Source organism: Struthio camelus, chromosome 1 (assembly GCF_040807025.1).
Source record: "Struthio camelus isolate bStrCam1 chromosome 1, bStrCam1.hap1, whole genome shotgun sequence".
NCBI classification, from domain to species: Eukaryota; Metazoa; Chordata; class Aves; order Struthioniformes; family Struthionidae; genus Struthio; species Struthio camelus.
This window is the reverse complement of record NC_090942.1, coordinates 137,960,372-137,980,296: the sequence shown is the minus strand read 5'-3', so window position 1 is coordinate 137,980,296 and position 19,925 is coordinate 137,960,372. Positions and strand designations below refer to the sequence as shown.

Sequence of the window (19,925 nt, the reverse complement as noted above, 5' to 3'; positions counted from 1 at the left end):
AAGGAGGATTTTTTTGTATTGATCTATAATTATCTTGCAGGTTTAAAGCAGGAAAGGTTTAACAAGCTATTTGTAGAGGAGCACAGTGTAAACAATGGATATATCCAAGCGGCAGGGGTACAGAAGAATCCAAACTTTAATTTCATTGTTTTAGACAGTTCTTTGTTTAATGGTTTGTGTTTTCGGTGGGTTATTAATGCAAAGAAAGACACAAAACATACTTTATTCCCTCCCCTCCCCCAAAAACGTTACTGAAAAACGGAAGAAAGACTTGTATACTTAACACACCCCTCCTGTCTCACACACACACAGTTTAACAATCGTCACCTCAAACACCTTTGGACAAAGCACACTGTACTTCAGAACTACAGCAGAAAGGGGAACAAAAGCACTGATGTAAGAAATCTACACAAAGGCATAACTGTTCACTGATACCACTTGCCATTGCAACTCGTATCACAGTGGAGAGAACCTGTTAGGGGTATATAGGACTTCAGCAGTGATCCACATCCTTGTAGGCTTTAGAAACCAGAAGTGCCAACTTAGTTAAACCACTGTGAAACACCAAAAGCAACTTTTTTTTCTCTACCATCTAATTTTTCGATTTTTGACTGCGTTCAGCTGAAATCTAACTCACTTGAAATTTTCCAGCCTGGAAGCAACAAAACAGTCAAGTTTATTATCCTTTTCCATACACTACTCAAGCAATAATGGGTAAAAAGATATTAAAAGTTCAGAACTATCATTTTTGACCAATTCCTTTCAAGAAATTCCCATGAGGTTAACGTTAACATCCTCAAAAGGTCAAGTTTTTGTTTTTGTTTTTGTTTTTAAACTTAAATACGTGCACATTTTTTCCAAAAGTAAGTTTGGCTACAGGTAACGTTTTTAGAAGCCACACTTTTCAATATCGCATAAAAGGAATACTAGTTGAAAAGCAACGTATCTGCTTGTTGAAAAGCAACGTATCTGCTTGGAACTTGAATCTTATAATCACATGCTAAAAATATTTACACACACATACTGCTTATAACAAAAGAGGTGTCATACAGATGAGTATTTTCCTGAAACTGGGCCATTACTGCAAAGTTTGGATCAACTTGCACACTACGATACGGGCCTGCAGGATGAAAACTACTTACACAGTGCATGTCCCATGGCTAAAATTAATTAAATATGGTTTTAAAAATATCAATGAATGAAAAATTCTTTTGGTGTGCGTACTGTGCGCGAACACGCTGCACAGTTATTACAAAAACTCAGAAGATTGAGACTTGAAAGCGGTTATAAATAAAACTGAATAGTAACATAAAGGAAGCAGTTTTCACTACACAATAGCATTCACATAAGTCATCAGCAGGATTAAGAACAGAAATCCTTTTAAGCCATCAAATAAATTTGAAATACTTGATACTTTTGTAGACTCCCCCAAAAATTCAAAGCTTTTCCTCTCTAAGTAATAAATTGTGAAAGGTGATGCAGAGTCAAAGTAACTGTTTTTACAGATTACTTTAAAACAGTGCATGGTTTTTATCTTTTTGTTCCAAGTACCAGATTGCACTTGGTGCAGTAATAAAGATTCCAACCCTGCAGTGATAGTCATCAAGTTTAGCACAACTGGAACGTCTGTCAGAACATAAAAAGGATTCCAGCATTTCATTAGCGCGTGTTGAACCAGATAGGCTATTTTACAGCATGCCCAGCAGCCTGTTAAAAATATAAGACAATTGAAAGTTCTGAAGTGCTGTCTGAAATAGGGCGAATCCAACAGCAGGAATACAATATATTTCTATTTAGAAGAGGTGCTACCACTTGCATCTACTGTGGTCAATTTAGAGTCACTATTAAATTAGCTTATAGATAGTGCTATCTCTCACAGAAGACATACTGAAGGTATTTCGGAGCCTCTATCTAGTAACCACTGCACGTGGCTGAAAAATAACACAATGAAAGCCAGTTTCCTCCAAAACACAGAGGGTCCGTTTGAAACAAAGTGTAACTCATTTTGCAGGGGCAGGCCTAGAAACAGCTCTCCATCACCTCATGTAATTAAGCAGCAAACTGTGAGCAAGGCAGTTATGTCCTTTGCTAACCAACACGAGTCCTTTCATGTTGCTCTCATCATCATCAGCCTGACTCAAGCCACAGCACACTCTCCACTGAACAGAAGAAAACAACCAGCAAATATGGGGAAGAAGCCTCCAGGGACCTTTTGGCAAAATTATGGAGAAAGCACAGAGCTCATGCTCATGCGTGTACATGCCACTCAGCAAGAAAGCAGAGCGAGCGAATAGAAAGTTTGGGTTAAGAAAGCAATCCAGCAGCTTTTAGAAATGAAGCAAAAAAAAAAAAAAAGGCAACAAAACAAGGCCAGGAACGTACAAACCAACAAAGACAGAAATGCAATGGCTTGGATGAAGGGTAATGGAGTTGGGAGGCACAAAGGAATAGAATGAAAAGCAAAGGTACAAAACCCAAAACTAAGAGCAACGCTTGTCGCTTAGATACAGAAAATAGCCAAAAAGCTTCAATTCAGGAAGTGGAAGTACAGAACCTGTGTGGGCATACCAGTCAAAAACTGTTTGCTCTAAACTTCAGGAATTGAAAAGCTTAAAAAAAAAAAAATGAACAGATACATCACATTAGATTCATTATTAGAATATTTCTAAAAGAGCCATGGTCCTCCATGCTCAGGAACATTTGCATCTAGATTTCAAATTATCCTGAAATTCAGTTTTATTCCTTCTCTACTGAGCTTCCCCTACATCAGTTACTTGATTTAAGATCAGATGGAAAGCATTTATCTGCCTTTAATTCTTTCTTAAGGTTTTTATTGTCAAGCTCCAAATCACTTCTACTAGCTACCCTCCCACTGCAAGAGCCCTTAGTTAAGAAGAAATATAGTAGTACACAAGCCTAAACCATCCTCTCCGAGCTGCTACTGCATAATACTAGTTGTCAGAAAACAGGATGGAAAACATGTTTCCTATCTGACATTGCTCTTCTAATTTTGGAAAAAATATTCAAAGGACATGTACTGCTGCATTTCAAAGCAGCTATGATTTTACAGAAAACGTCAAAATCATTCTGCGTTTGGCCTAATACGCGTCTCCATTATCCTTCTCGCTCTAAGCCAGTCATTCAACCAAGCTAACCAGGTAAACGTTCTGAAAAAATCGTGCATATTTAGAGCTTCCCAGCTCAAGTTTATCTTGGCAGCATACCGCCTCATAAAAATGTACAGCACAGAATTATGGAGATAAATGTAACATGTAAAAGAAGCCTAAGCACCAAGTACATTTTGGGCTTAGTACCCAGCGAAACGATTGGGTTTTTTGTGTTAATGACTCAGCATCTCAGACTCAAGAGATAAGACAGAGAAGCCAACTTCAGAGGCAGTTAGCTTTCTGACCCTGTCACTGGCATAAAAGGAGTAACTCGGAGCTCAGCTCTACAGTGCTTGGGGGAGGAAGGGACAGTCATCAATGGGCAGTTGCAGCTGGATAAGGGCTGAGGCTATTCTTTTATACAGATACAAAGCTGTAAGACCATCCAGAACTCAAAAGAGGAAACTAGTAAGAAATCTGCTCTGAAATACCAGTTAAATTCTTCTTGACTCTAGGTTGAAATAGTCATGTTTGAGACTGTATCTGAACAGGGAGTTATACTTTCCCCTCTCTTCCTCAATTCCTTTTCTTCTACACATGCTTCCAGATCAAACCCCCATATGCAAGGGGGAAAAGAATGATACCTAGTTTTAAACAGCAAAACCAGTTATGAACAAAGAAAAGGTACAGTCTAAACAAACCAATATTCCCTCCCAATCTTTCACTCACACCAGACCTACACTTTGCTTTTACCTTCACCACTGAAGTACTATTAGCTTTAGAAATGCAAGAGTTACCAGTTGTAACTGCTCGTCAGTACTGCCATGCTCTAACTGCTGTTACCATTCCTCCCCTCCTGCTGCCCATTTGTTACAGCCAACGCTGCAGAGAGCTCTCCGTGGAAAGGACCTTCACCGTCTCCTCTGTGGACTAACATACAGTGCAACAGTCATGATTCTGACTTCAATTTCTAAGTAGGGGTATCACATACATAAACACAGCCAGTAGAGTAGAGTAGAGTAGTTTCCAACACACAAGTAGCCTAGTTTCCAAAACAAGTGTGACCTCCTTCTTAAGCGTTGCATTCCTTCAAAGTTACTCTTCATGAATTTGGAATACTTTTTCAAACCTAATTACCTATTCATCTCTTAAATAAGAGCATTGTTTCGTACCATATTCACAAGTCCTTAAGAGGATGAAAAGATGGAGGAAAAAAAAGAGACTTAAAACAATATTTCTGTAACTGTAAATACTTCCAAGTCCCCTTGAAAACTACTTCCAGGCAAGTTAACCAATGCATATTTTGGTATGCAGACTCATTTAGCATACTTTAAGACACAGCAGCATATACCTCCCTCGGTTCTGTAGTACAGATAGTCAGCAAGCACCTTTTAGAACATACTGCTTCATTATTACAGAAAAGTAAGATTTTGAAGATTAAAAAAATACACTTGTACAAATAACCATAAGATTATATAAAGTGTAACAAAAGCTTTGTAGTTGTAAAATATCAGCATTATTTATCATTATATATCTATCATTTCAAAACAATGATAAAGATTAGGTTTTCTTTCATTTATACGCACAAGTATATCATCAGTGTGTGTTCTGACAAACTTAGTCTAAGCTCAAATCCCCTTTAGTTCACCTTCTTTGTAAAAAGAGTGAGAATCTTTCATATGTCCTTATTTCACATGGCAAACCTTCTAATGAACTGATAGATAAGAACACCTTCTCCTCTAGTTGATAAAAGCAGAGCTAGGAGATCTAGGCTTTTGTCAAATTTACTGATTTTCAAAAAGAGCCAAGAGTAGGTAGCTATATGTATTGTCATAACAACGAAGTTCAAATATTTCTTAACTGGTGTTAAAGAGAGTGAGTAGGTAATTACTGTTTTTAAAACCATTTTGTAATGTTGTTTGCCCTAATATCAAGATGAAATTTTCCGCAAAGTTTCTCAGAAAAACATCAACAGTGCACAACTCACTATTTATCAAATAATTAACATAAACTTCTAAGCTGTCAGCAGCAACATACCATCTGTAAACATTCTGCCCTTCATAAAGGTAAATTTACGACCTGCTTTAGAACATGAGCAACTGTAACTACAATAAGTTATACACTTCAAAACTTCAAAATCATAACCACACAATCCATACTCACTGCACTGTTCAGTACAGAGCAAGGCACTGTGCATTTAAAAAAGCAGCATTAACTTAATGTAGACCAAAGATTTGTCCCAACACTTCCTGAAACAAGAAACAAATACTTTTATGGGAATAGCAGAAAATAAATGTCTCACAGTAAAATAACATAGGCAGTATCAACTGATAACAGAAATACCTTATGTCAAGTAGATTCATTGATCACTAATTTGACAGTAATTTAAAAAAAGAAAGTTCAGATCTGCTCTAAGGCTACCACTGGAAAATAAAAACAGCTTCTCACCCCCCTCATCCTGCTCGAAAAGTTTGAAGATGTGGGGTTGTAAAAACCTGAAAAAGGAAATGGTATGTGTGAAGTCAGCAGTTCAGCAAGGCAGCTGGAACCCAGTCCATTAACAGCTTTAAATATTCTTAAAATGCCAGTCTTCCCACATGAAAGGGTGTTTTTAATGTTATATTCAAATAAATCAAAAATATGGCTCAAAGCATTTACATTTCTATCTAAAGTAAAATTGTTTGTCAGACTACGTTTACTAGTACATATTTACAGTAGCATAAGAGTTCAACAAATTGTTTAAACATTTTGGTAAATTCCTCTCTCTAATACCTCTGTGTTATTTTCCACTTCGCTCTTCAAGCCTGGAGTACTGTTCCTGCAAACATTCATCATTATTATTCAGCCTGGCTCCATTCAAATTCCTGACTCAGATTTCTGTCATGAAACAAACCAATTAAATGATGCACAAAAAACCTAGCCCTGTATGATGAGCACTGGCTACGCAGCTGAATTCCTGCATGAAATTCTCTATACGCCCATCTCCTCTTCCTACCGCTCAGCCTCCCTCGACACAGAGGAGAGCTTTCAAACTATTTGTTCTGTGGGGCACCAAGCATACCTTTAACACAATGCAAATAAAACAGGTAAGGGAGAAAAGAAATTGCTATTGCAAACATAATAAGAGATGCCCAGAGGCTAGTATGAAATGGGATGCTCAGGATCCCTATAGAGCTTTTCTGCGCTTGTCTTTTACAGAAAAGAAGCAATACCAGCAGTTTTGAATGCAGCAACAAGAGAGAGTGTGTGTACACAAAGGGGGCTAAGGGGAGAAAGGCAAGCAGAGGAGGGAGGGCAAAAAAGGGATTTTACAACCTCTTAGACATCTTCAGCTTCCTCCCTTCTACATCACCTCCAAACTCTAAAAGGACTATCGAAGCCTCGTTCATATACGGTTTAACAGAGCCCTATCCATGCATCATGGAACTGACATTCATCCCTGTGGTCCAGATTAGTTATTAATCCAACAGAGTAACTATAGAAACACAATCACCTTTTATTTGGTGCAGAAACCTATGAGCAGCAAACGCAGAGCGCGGCTGCTTTTAATTGGTGGCACAGAGAATGGTCCGGGATATCTCTGCATATGATCAGTCTCTTGTGAGCACTTCACGCGAGTTAGCTTGTTTCGGCGCAAACAACACTTGCCTCTCCCTGCTTGTCCTCGATGCCAGCAGCAACATGCTTCTGCTACCCTCTTCTTCCAGTGCTTACAGTATCTCCTGCCTCCCTCCCAAGAATCTGAACAATACCATGCTGGCTGGGACTAACAACCAGCATTCATTAACAAAGGCAGAACTTGCCTTTCCACAGCTAGCTCCTGCTGTAACGCTCTAACACATCTATCCCCCGCTGTAACACACTGCAACGTACGCTCCTTTACATAATAGGACAATTACATTGGTACTACATGCTGCCTGCTGGTGTCCAATCAGGGCACCAAAAAAAAAAAAAAAAAAAAAAAGGCAAACAAACCAAAACTAAATAAACCCTCAAGGAATTTCCTGATACCTCCCCTTCCAGAGGATGTTTCTGAGGGGAAGAAAACTCAAGGTAGCTGATTGCAGCCTTCACTGCCCAGCTGCATTCCAGGCACACCCACGCCCCATCGGACTGGGCATACCTGCGCTACTGGTAGTTATGGCTCTCCTTCCCCACTTCTTATTTCTTTAGAAAACAAAATCTTTCTTTGATCTCTTTCTATAAGGCAGCAGAATCATCTTCTGCACAGACGTGGCCAAAAATATTTGCACAAACATTCATAAGCACTGTTCAATGACACTAGACATTTCTGCAGATAGCAAAGTGTTGACAGATCGCAAAAGAAAAGCCAACTCTAAGCGGCTCGGAGGGCTAGACAGCTGCAGACGCTCAGCTGTAGAATTTGCCATACTCTTCAAAAAGTGGAAGAGGCTGAAAATGCCAAAGCATCAGAGCACATCCAAAGCAAGTCCATCTCCCCATTCCCCATTTCTGGGCCACCGTGTGATTATACAAAACAGGATGAGATCGGGTGTAACAGGGCAGCCTCCTCCACCTCTTCCCCAGCTGTGAGACTGGTTGCGCGCCAACACTGCAGGCCAGGCAGGGGCAGAGCAGCCAGGCTTCTGCTGCCTCCTTCAGGAAGGTGCCATTCCCCCACCTCTGCCACACATGGCTTATGCTATTGAGCACTGGAGAAAATTCAGCCATTAATCCAGGTAGCATTTTTCCTACAGCAAGTTAGGAAAAATATTACTCATAACATACAGATAATATTTTCCAGCTAATTGTAATGCTGTTCATTTCATGCATAAAGCCAGTCTTCCTTCCTTTCCAGGAAACTGCCTGCCTCTTTCAAACACTCCAGTATATGGTATACAACAAGAGATTTAATATCAAAAGTGCCATTAAACACGCCAGCAGCCCTTTTAATCTCCACGCTTTTAATATATGACAGTGTCACTAACATGTTTCACCGAACTTAACAGCTCTGACACCCCTTCACATTCTTCCACATTCAAAATTCACTTTTACAAAGTCTTCTTTTTCAATTAGTTTTCAAAAGTGCCCCTTTGAACTCCACTCGTTCCACTGAACTTTCCTGTGTTAATCCTTGATAGATTCCATACAATACATACATAATGGTACATACTTCATTCACGTAACCCATCAAAACAGTGCTGCTCTCTTGCAGGTTTTGTAAACTTCAGATGCTCCCTGAACTAATGTATGCTAGAGATAATGGCAGGCTCAAGGCTTACTCCTGAACCAACTAAAAGGGATATCATATTACCTTGAGAAGAAAGCAAACTTAAATTTCCACTAGAGAAGTTCATCCCTTTCACCTAAAGACAAGATTTCCTTGTTATCTTAGATAAAATTTGACCTGATTTGTGTAGCTGAAGGCCTAGACTCAAATGATTTAATTAGGATTTCAATGCAATACCTTACTTGCTTTTAGATTACAATATACCAGTGCGGAGCTGCACAGGAAGTATGTCATATATAGGGAAAAAAATATCAATACAAAAACATTGTTCATACTTAAGCTGCATAAAGCATGGTTCTAACAAATCTGAAGTAGTACTTTAAGACTAGTCTGGACATAAGATATCTAGACAACACCCCCCTTTTGGGACAGAAAGGTTATCCCCTACTAAAACAAACAGAAAGGCAGTAAAATTTTGTTAAAGATTTCAGGATTTCAGAAAGACTTTGCATAAACTCAAGGTACTACTTCAAAGAAGTATCATTTACAAAAGAGCCTGAATTTTTAAAAATTGGAAAGATCAGGACCTGGCAGAATTCCTTACAGCATAAACTCAAGATTCTACTGCAGGCAACCACTGCATCCAGAACACTAAAATCATGACCCCCCAGAAAATGAATTATGATAATTCTATTAACAATGTAGCAATCAGCTCTGAAAGAATGTAAAATATTTATCCCATTAGAAGACAGAGCAGATAACTCAGAAAGCAGACACACACACAGTCACAGCCCCTAGCTGTTAAGCATGTCCTAATCAAGGACACAAGGTACCACGTGTGAAAGTGGGACGACATATGTATGTATGTATGCATGTATGCATGGAGAAAGTCTCTAGCGGAATTCAGAAGCACATTCAGATCAGGCTCGCTTATTAGGAAAACATGGCAATTTGTCCTATTTCAACTCTTTAAGGAGTTAGCAGGAACCACATACATCTTTACAATGCATCAGGAATAATCCCTTCCCCCCCACTTTTTTTTTTTTTTTTAAGAAACAGCTGCATCCAGCAAATCTTAAAAGTTGTCTGAATCTTCAGGTGCCCAACTGTGAGGAAGTAACAGCTGCAGACTCTCTTCAGCTCCTTCACAATATTAAACTTATTGTAGAAGGAATTCAGAAAAGCAGGAAGAAAGTAGATGGAAAAAACACAGTAAGCAAGCACTTGGTATTGGACGCGGAAATTTTGTCCTATTCCAAGGACAGAGAAGCTAAAGCAAGAAAGTGACTTTTTGTGATAGGGATCTTTTGAAGAGGTTTGCTAAAAATAGGAGATGGTATATGCCACTAAATCATCTGAGGTAGAGGGGATATACTTGTGCCCAATACCCAGCATATACAAGAGAATATCTGAGTAAGCCCAAATGAAACAGGTAAGAAGCTTTGCAAAGATAGTTGTTGCTTTCTAAACAGCTGTGATACAGCTCCCAACTTTCCTCCCTATACGCATCCCTGTTAACAAAAAAGAAGGACTAACAAGAAAGACAAAAACAGTGACGATGATACTCGAAGGTACGCACTTACGCACTGGTTACTCTTTGTCAATATACCTGTTGAAAATAAACCGCAAGCCTGCTCACCGTCGGCTCAGATATGTGAAATCATCCCCACCATCTCCCCCAGCCTCAGCTGGCCGTTACAACTGACTGTTTCTTAAGGTGCCTGCCTAAGCAGCAGCTGACACAAAACCCCCTTCCTCACCCCACAAGACAATACCTACATATACTAGGAGAAATTACAAATTAGAATACTAGGAGAAATTACAAATTAGAATACAAGTTTTTGGGCAATGTGGGGAGTTTACACACACACACATATGTGCACACATGAACTGGTCCCTCACCAGGTCTATCCTGCTGCTCCCAGGAACAGGAGGTGGTAGGGCTGCTCCACCTCTGCCGCTGCCACAGGAGCAGGGCGCATGCCCGCAGCACCACTGCCCATTCAGGGCAGTCAGCTGGCAGGTGCATGAAACGCCTACTTGCAAACACTGGGATTCACACAGACATATGCTCTTCGAAGAAATGACAGCTCACATGGGGACTTAACTGCTTCACTTTTTGGAGGCTTCATCTGAAGCAAATGAAGCATCTGTCCACTTAGAGGTCTTAAGCTATGCACATATACCACATGTATCTCACCATTATTTATGCATTGTGGTGACGACCGATAAACTTAACTATATATAACTAGTTTTAAAAGTTTCCTACCTACCGTTAAATCAAGATATTACCAAATTATAGAAGACTTAGACCTTAAAAGAGGTATTCAAAGGAGCCATACAAATTGTATCAGCAAAACGCTGCCATATACCGAAATGCAAATTATAGTCAAAAAGAATCAGTCACCAAATCATATTGGCATGTTAATGTAAATTCAAATCCCACAATATTTATTAAGTCAAACTACAAATTAAAAATATTAAAAAATATTAATTATATTTTAATATTTAATATTAAAAATATTAAAAACACCAAGACTGTTATATATAATGAAAACATTTATAATATGCAAACACAAACCATTTTACATTTACCATTTCTTGTGCTCCGTATCTAGAAACGGCTCTATTAAGCCTCAGTAATTTTGTACAGGATCTCTTGGCCCTTACTGCATACTAAAAAATTCTCAGAGGTCTCCCGGCCCATTTTCCATGCGTTTCTTATATTTTAGAGAATACTAACAGTATAGCCCCCTACATTTAAGATTTTAATCTCAGGAAGAAGTAACCAGCACTAACATTGGGTGCCTAAGGCTATTTCTTTAAAGCGTGAATAAATAAAACTTTAAATTCCCAACAGATACAGAGCTCAAGAAGCTAGTTAACAGCCCCCCTTCTGTAGACTCTTTGAAGCACTGTCCTAGTCTCTATGCTGTAATTTGTTTTATATTTACTCTTGGAAAACATTACAGTACAGTGTCAAATGGTATCTTAAAAGATGCAAAAGCCCTGCATTTTTCCTATCCTTGTTTGAGGCAGATGCACCCAGACCAATAAAGAAAGTCAGCTGCAGTCATGGACAGTTAATGACAAGTGTAATATCTTCTTAGTGATGTTATTTAATGCCAAGGGATAATTACTGAGTAAAGACTTATTTCCCCCCCCCTTACACCCACTCCATTACGGATTGATTTCAACAGTAAAGGGAATAGATATGGCTCACCCTCAGCTCACAACCCTATTTGAATATTCAAAAATACAAAAAAAAATAGAGAGAAAAGGACTCCCATGTGCAAAGGGCAGAAGGAGCTGTCTACACGTGCTTTAGGCTTTTTCACACGCTCTCCTCTTAAGAGGGGGTGAGTCATCATTTTATGTACACAACATTTAGATAGATGTTGGAATGAATACATTCTCAGTACTACAAATTTCACACTAGTGGCCAGACACACTTGGTTTTGCAATGGAAACACTCTCCAAGGGCTCTTTTGAACTTAAGCAGCTACTCCAGAAAACAATACCTCTACCTCATTAGAGCAGCAAGAAAAGCAGCAGCAGCAAAAAAACCAACCAAACAAAACATACTGTAGAGGTCTGTCACTGCTCCTTCACTGAACTTCCCTAATTCAAAATCAACACTTAACATTTAATCAAACTATAGTAACAACCTAATGCAGGATGTTAGAACCAAGAGTCACCTCTGCATATCTACTCAGCTTCAAATTAGCATGAAAGCAGTTTGTACCCGCAGCTGAAACATGCTCCCAAAAGCAAACAAAAGACGACACGCAGAATCTGAACATTACTATAAAAATATTTAATACAGGTTGACCTGCAAGACATTATACAAACCACACTATTTACACAAACTAGAAAACTAGAGCATCAACTCTGTCAGCTAAGCCTCAAGCAAAATCAGGAAACATTACTTTTATATTCAAAAATGGACCACGCTATATGGCAGTTAGCTTTAGAACATTAAGTATTTCAAGGTCAAAACTTCAGTTTTACCACACGCTCTTCCCCATTGCCTCCTGCTTACATAACTGTGAAACTTCCCATAAATAGCGTACCAGCAGAGGTGTTTTCAAAGCACTTTTCCTTTACATCAATTCAAGCAACATCACCCTTAAATATTATTGACATTTTATTATATCCTAAGGGAGAAAAAACAGTTTCCTCTGCCCCAAAGAGAGCAGTCTGGCTGTGCGAGTAGTCTCCCTGAACATACTTCCACAGTGCCCACTCAAGCGATGAGCAGGCTACTTGGGGTCTGAAGAGCACTTGATGGCAGGCCCTCGAGAACTAGTCACTCGCAAGCTGTTCACTCTCTCCTGCTTACTACCTGCTGTTAATGTGACAACTTAAAACATAACTGTAACACGGAAAACACCTTTCTTACCATTATTTTTCCCACCTGACCATGTGCCATAGTAGTTACTGACAGTGACTGTCTCATAGACCGCTTTTCTTTGTCACTTCCATGTAACTGAAATGCAGCATGACGTTTTTTAAAAGTCCAAAAGTTTAAGAGTGCCATTCTTTGAATAATAAAAAAAAAAAATCATAATCAGTAAAATTTGTATTGAAAAGTTGTTTACAGGCCAGGTGAAGCATGCTCTGGAAAGCTATAATCAAATCTACAAAGCATTTGTTTGATCGCTGAACGTAGATTAGTTAGAATATGCATAGAATTGCAAGTGAGGGTTACGTTAGTAGAAATCACCACGATAACAGCATCTGATCTCTTCACTACAACTTTTAGGCTTCAGAATTATTTCAAGCCATCTTTTATAGCCTAACTAATCAGTGAGAAACAGAAAATAACCATAGGGAAAGACTTCAAGTTTGAATTGCAATAAATAACTACTTAGACGTTTTTAAAAGCACAGAAAGTGGCATTCTATTCCTGAAGTCTAACTGAGCATATAAAGTTAACTTTAAAAAAAAAAAAAGTTTCATTTAATTACTACAGTAGCGCACTCTGGTCTGCACATTGAGTGAACAGCTGACGACAGCGATGATGAATAGCGTCCTAAGAACGCTGTCTACGAGGGTCACAGCCGAATTTTTCACGCTTTGCTTAGCTACTTTTTTACGGGCTACCACGTTATCTCCAGAAGAGGCAATTCGCGGCGCCAAGAAACCCACGGCAAAGCCGGCAACCAACTCGTACCGCGCGTAGTTAGTTTCACTGCGAACAAGACAACACGCCGCAAGTCAGCCAGCGGCTCCCCCCCGCCCCCCGGCCCCTCAGACGGAATCGCAGCACCAAGGCAAGCAACAGCAGGCCGTGGCAAACCGACGGCAAAACACCCCCGCTCGCCATCCTTCCCCTTTTAACGCGCGTTTGGCTTCGCGGCTGCGGGGCAGGACCCGGCGTTTTCTTTGTGGAGGGCAGGAAGGAGCCGCACCGCCCGGCTCACCACGGGAAGCGGCCGCCACCGAGCCGCTCCCGCCGAGGGCAGCCGGGCCCCGCCGGGCCCCGAGGGCAGCCCCAGCCGGACCCGCCGCCGCCGCCTCCCGCGGGGGGCGGCGGCGGCCAGAGGGTCGGGGACGGAAGGGGCGAGGGGAAGGCGCCGCTGCCGCCGCCGCCGCTCTCCTTCCCCCCCTCTCCCCCCGGGCGGAGGCGGCGCTGGGAGCCCGGGGAGGGGGCGCGACCCCCGCCTCGCCTCTCTTTCTCTCCCGCTCCGACGCGCTACGTGCCCGGAGCCGACGGCAGCCGCGACGCCGCCGGTGCGGCCGTCACTCACCGAGGAAAGGGGAGCGGCCAGACAGACAGACAGGCGGACGGGCGGGCAACGGGTCACCAACGTCCGGCGGCGGCGGCGGCTCGCGCGCCTGTCAAAGCGGCTCCTGCCGTCGCCTGCCTCACGCCGCCGCCATGTTCCGCGGGCACCGCGCATGCCCGGCAGCGGCACCGGGGGCGCCGGCCTCCCCCCCGCCCCGCCGCTGCCGCCCCCCTTCCGCCCGCCCGCCGCGCGGGGCAGCTCCGCGGCCCGGGGTCCCGCGCCCTTGGCGGCCCCGCCACCGCCAGCCTCGCCGGGGGTCAGCAGGCGCCGCGGGGGGCAGCTCCGCCGGCGTCCCCGCACCCAGCCCCTGCCGGCGGGGGGTCCCGGCCGGCGCTGACAGGGGCCGCGAGGCGCCCGCGGCTCAGGCGCGGCCGGTGGTGGTGCCGCCGCCTCGCCTCACCGCGGCCGCCCCGTCTGGCTGCTCGCCGGCTCGCCCAGCCCCTTCCCCGGGCCGCCCTGCCCGTTAGTTCTCCTCGGCGCCGCCCGCTTCCCTCGCCGCGGTCCGCCCGCGTTCAAATCTGGCGCCTTCCCCTCCCCGGCTGCCGCCGCCGCTGCGCCGCGGAGCCATTTTGCGCGGGGCGGCGGGGCAGGAGGCGGCTCCCGGGCCGCTCCCCTTCGCCTCTTCGGGGGCGGCTGGAGGGCCCCCGGCCGTCGCGTTGGGGAGGCTTTTCGTAGCAAAGGCAGCAAACGCCGGCGCGCCCTTTGCCGCGGCGAGGAAGGAGCAGGGCTCGCCCGAGCACCGGGAACCGCTGTGGCGGACCCCTCCTGCCGGGGACGGGGCCGTCTCGGCTGCCAAAAGGAGTTGTCTTTAGGCAGGTATTTATTTATACAGGAAGTTTCGGTGTAAAGAGTTAAAATCTGGCAAATTTACGAGCAACTGAGGGCAAGGTTTTATAATAGGCAACGTCAGCCAACTGTCTTAATACAGTACAGCCGCAGCTGTAATTCCTGGTAGCGAAACGTGTGCATTACGTGTGCTGTTAGTATAAAGGTATAACTGCCAAGATCAGTGCAGCCGCATAAATAATATTCCACGTTATACATGCATGCACAGGGTCACAGTCATATAATGCGTATTAAAATCTGCGCATCTTCTTGAGGCATTTTCTACAGTTAGTAGAGGTCCATGTTTATAAATATTGCGCAACAGTTGAGAAGTACTTCCTCGGTAGTATAGGAGGGCAAGTTCCCGTTTTATAAGCTATAGGTATTTTAGTTCAGACCCCTAGAGGCATGTAGGCATAACTATATCAAACCAGTGATAATTCATCTCTGAAATATTACCAAGTTTTGGACTTTCCATGCCATTTCCATTAGAAATGCTTAGACAATATGGAAGAAATGAGTAAAAACATTCAAATCCAAGTGATTCAAAAGTATACAAGAGAAAGACAAATACTGAAATTGCTGTGTGTGTAGATATATAAAATATATATACAAAAAATCCTTGTAATGACAGCCAAGTGTGATATGTTAATAACAGATGGATTGCTGTTTAACTGGAAATATTTTTCTCCTTTTCTGTCATTTTAAACTTCAGTAGGAAAATAAAAGAAAGATCATATTCTTTTTAGAGGTGGATACAGAAATATTTCAAGAGTCACAGAATAACTCCATGGGAGGGATAGAAGAAAAGAAAACATATTTTTAAGATACACTTTAAACTCAGGCCAGTGCTAGATATAACATCTGAAGAATTCAGTCACTGTGAGCCAGTGGGTGACCACACCATTAGTTTCTACAGCTATTGTTGCAGAGCCTGTCCAATGTGAACTGATGCAGTTCATAATTTTCCCAAGAGATTGAAATCAGGAAGCCTGACCAACATTAATCCTGCTATTTAGACCTCTGATGTTGTGAATCTGAGAATAAGCAATAGACATAAGAATAAATGTCTGCAGGATCGCAGAGCATATCGCCAGTAAAAAGATTAAGAACAGAACAAAAGAAAACTCTTTTAAAGCTCTCTTCTAATCATAGGAGCCAAATGGGTACACAGTGCCTTCACATGTGTCTTTCACCTAGTAGCTATAGCTAATGCAAAGCAAACAATTTCCTTACAGGAGCATTAGAAAAGGAATAAGGAGCCCTGCTTGCTTCCATTTTTCAGCAGTATGATGAGGTAGTTTTCTGGAGAATCGCCCATCACCTTTCATTAGCTCTTAAAAGGTACTAAATTGAGTTATTTGGGTTACAAGCGTCCAGCGATTTTTAAGCTCCGAGTATTCCTTACAAAGACAGATAGTTAAATGTGTTTTTATATATATATATATATGCATATATATACACACACATATATATATATATGTATGCTTATGGCTGCACAGTTTCTTTGTAGGGAGGGTCCCTGATTTTAGAAAGGAAGCATAACAGCAAAATAAAAACAAGATGTTTCATGGAGGTAGACTCCAATGAACTCATAACACTTTCATGTCTGGAAGGTTCGTGCAAATGAAAAAGATGTTTAAGAGAGTTGGCAGTTCCTCAAAGAAATAGTGTTACGTGTGTAAGTGAATGCTATCTCTTCACACAGAAAACGTAAGGAGTATAGTAAAAGGTCAACCTGCCTGTCACAATCTCTTCCTGAACCTCAGACACACAAATGAAGCATACAGAAAGCAGAAACTGGGTCAGGTTCCTTTGGACAACTACAGAAGTGTAGCCTGATCGTGCAGGATGAAATCAGAAGAAAAGACGGCACAAAATAAGATGCACCTTGCAAGTGACATTGAGAATAACAGGAAATCATTCTGTCTAGGTATGTTACCAGAAATAGAAAAGATCGAGCAAATGATTACTCCACTGTCAAACAGAACTGGAAAGTTCTTGACTGATGACACTGAGGAACCCAAGCTTTTTACTAATTTTTTACCTATTTTTGATTTTAAAAGTTGGTTATTATTAGTACTAGGGAAAACAGGAGAATTTCAGACTTGACTACCAAAGGACCAAGTGAGAGATTACTTAGACAAATTAGCTGCTTACCAATCAGTTGAGTGTAAAGAGTTGGCTGATGAAATCTCATTTACTAGTGTTTATCTTTGAGAATTTGTAGTGGAGGGATATTAGAGGACAGAAAAGGACAAGCATAGTATTCTTGGAAAGGAGGGAAAGAAAGAGGTTGGAGATTATGTACCAATCTATTTCATTTCAGTGCCCAGAAAAAATACTGAAGCACATATAAGCAAACTATCTGAAAGCACCTATAAGGCAAGAAGGAACAGCCAACATAGCTTTATGAAGAAGAAAAGACGTCAAAGAAATCTAGTATCTCTTGCAACAAAGTAAGAGGAATTGTCATTTGATGAGAAATATTGGATGTCATGTATCTTGACTTCAGTAAGTTTTTTGACACAACATCATATGAAATTCTTCAAGCAAACAAGAGAAAGAGAATCTAGATGAAGATATTTAGCGATCTGCTACCAGTGGCTCGCTGTCAAAATGTAGGGAGTTATACTCAGCAGTGATTCAGAGTACATATTTACACAACTGCAGGTGACATCAAACAGGGAGGCTGTAGTATGCTGGAGGACAGATGTCCAGGATTTAAAAGGATTTTCACAAACTGGAGATAGAATCTGAAAAGGCGAGGGTAGTATTCAACAAGGATAAACGCATGCTACTGAGCTGAGGCGAGAACGATCAGTGATATGAATAGGAAATGGGGAACTACTAGGTGTTCTGCAGAAGAAGACCTGCAGTTAGGTGAATCACAGTCTGAACACAAGGTGACAATGTTAGAGCGCCGCAGTGACAAAGTCAAGCCACATACAGGGATATATAAACAGAGGCACAGCTTCTTTGTGAAACAATTAGTCTGTTTTATATGGCCCTAGAAAAGCTCAGCAGCAGTGGTCTCTCTGGCTTCAAGAAATGTATAAACCAAAACCAGAAAAGAACAATTGGAATGATAAAATAGTCTAGAAAATATGCCCTAGGAGAAAATTCTAAAAAAAAAAATTGGGAGTTTAGACTGACAGGGGGAAGGAGAAAGACCAGAGAATAACATGCATAGATATAGATATGAATATGTATCAGATACTTAAAAGACTGCTGTAAGGAGGAAGGGAACAATGTGCTGCTCTCTGGGTCCGTAGTGGATGGGTCAAGAAAGAATAGATTTAAAAAGCAGCAAGAAAGATTCAAAAATAAAAGCTTTCAGATAGTAAGGATAGGGAAGGAGGTTGGCTGGGTATTTGTGGAGCCACCAGCATTGGATTAAGAACAGTTAGACAGCCATCCGTCAGAAATGGAACAGGTAGACTCACCTTAGGGCAGGGGATGGACTGGGTGACCTTCCAAGGTCCCTGCCAGCTCTATTTTTCAAGGAGTGTAAGCTTTCTCTAAGGCCATTTAAAAGAATCTGCTTCTAAAGGGAAAGGATTTGATTGTTTCTGCAACAATGAACATGCTATTGGCTTCCAAAAATAATTTGTTTCAATAACAATTTTAAACTGCCTTCATAATTTCTGAGTCCTCCTTCATTCAAGCTGTCACAATATGATTGTCCTGTATAAGTAAGTATATTGTAGAGCTATGAGAGCTTGCACAATTGCGCTATGTAGAGAGCCATAATTTAGACGTAAATAGGTCTGACTTCTACTCTTAACGTGAATTCAACAGAAATTGTAGATTTATATCTGAAGGCAAGGTATCATTTTGCTCTTTCCTGGGAATTAAGCTTACCTTTTTCAGAGTAGAGAAATTATGCTGAGTGGGAATGTCTGAATAAGAGCTTCAGGAGTCCTCCAAGACCCAAAGTGTGACTTACTCTTTCAATAAAATTTTATTTCTTTTTTTTCTTTTCTGCCTGCTTGTAACTCCAGCATTATTTTTAAACCATGCAGATTAAGAACAGAAATAATTATAGATGACAAGTGTAAAGAACATTCACTGCAACTATCATAAGTAACTACATTCGAACGTTCTAAAATAGTTTCATTTAATGATAGAGTTACAGGATATACAATAATGTGCATAGATATGCATGCAAGAACTGATTATATTGAAAAAAAATGAGTTAGGTTATTTTCGTTTGCATGGCTACAATCCTGAAAATAGCTTCTCTGACGTACACAAAGCTCTCCAAAGTTGGACCAGAATTTTGGCCACGCTAGTTGCTAAAATATTACTGTATTAGTTAGAAGTTGATTGGTGGGAGGAAGAGTGTAGAGGAACTGATTTCAGATAAGTTACACTTGAGCTACGAGTAATCTTTTGCCATTGGGAGGATAGTAATTAAAATTTCCCCAGCAAGGGGATATGAATTTACGTTCTTTGTTTTTGTATTTACATAGGCTGTGTGCTTCCCACACAATGTCAAGCAAAAACAAAAAGATGCTTACTTGCGAAATGTCACGGACAGAAACCTGTGATAGATTTGTAGTAACAAAATAGAGGTTAAAATTTGAAGTTATCGATAAGGAGGCTCTTTTTATTGACAACAATGTATTCAGTTCTCTGCAGCTTCAGGCTGCCTCTTGATTAGGTAAATAACATGCAGGGCTGGGCAGAAAATTGGTTTTTCTTGTCAGAGAACTTGCCCTTTTTCAGATATTTTCTCCATCCTTATTCAGGCTAAAAAATCAAAATCTTGAACATATTCATAAACTGACCAAGTAAAGCTATGTTTCAGCAAGTGGAAATATTTTGTTTCAGTGTTTCAAAATACCCCATTTTGACCGTTTCTTTCACTGATGTTGTCACATAAATGACCTTAGATTTGAATTCAAATTTTGTGAATCAAATGCTTTCAGAACTTCTGATTCAAAATATCCTACTTTGAGAATTAAAATCTTTTCCAACATTTCTTGTTTGTTTGTGTGTTTGTAT

General features: G+C 41.2%; 1 protein-coding gene across 20 annotated transcripts in view; it reads right to left on the bottom strand.

Annotated features, from left to right (window-relative positions):
* SCML2 (Scm polycomb group protein like 2) overlaps positions 1 to 14,670 on the bottom strand; it is a 77,857-nt gene extending 63,187 nt beyond the window's left edge. For 5 of the 20 annotated variants that reach the window (XM_068918702.1, XM_068918831.1, XM_068918746.1 and 2 more), the window contains exon 1: positions 14,052 to 14,217. The gene's annotated coding sequence lies outside the window, so the exon portion shown is untranslated. Of the gene's footprint in view, positions 1 to 5,450; positions 5,622 to 5,879; positions 6,118 to 6,600; positions 7,144 to 14,051; positions 14,218 to 14,490 lie in introns of those variants that run through there. The other 15 variants (XM_068918763.1, XM_068918806.1, XM_068918847.1 and 12 more) reach the window with 13 other exon arrangements.
* Positions 14,671 to 19,925: the final 5,255 nt, after the last annotated feature.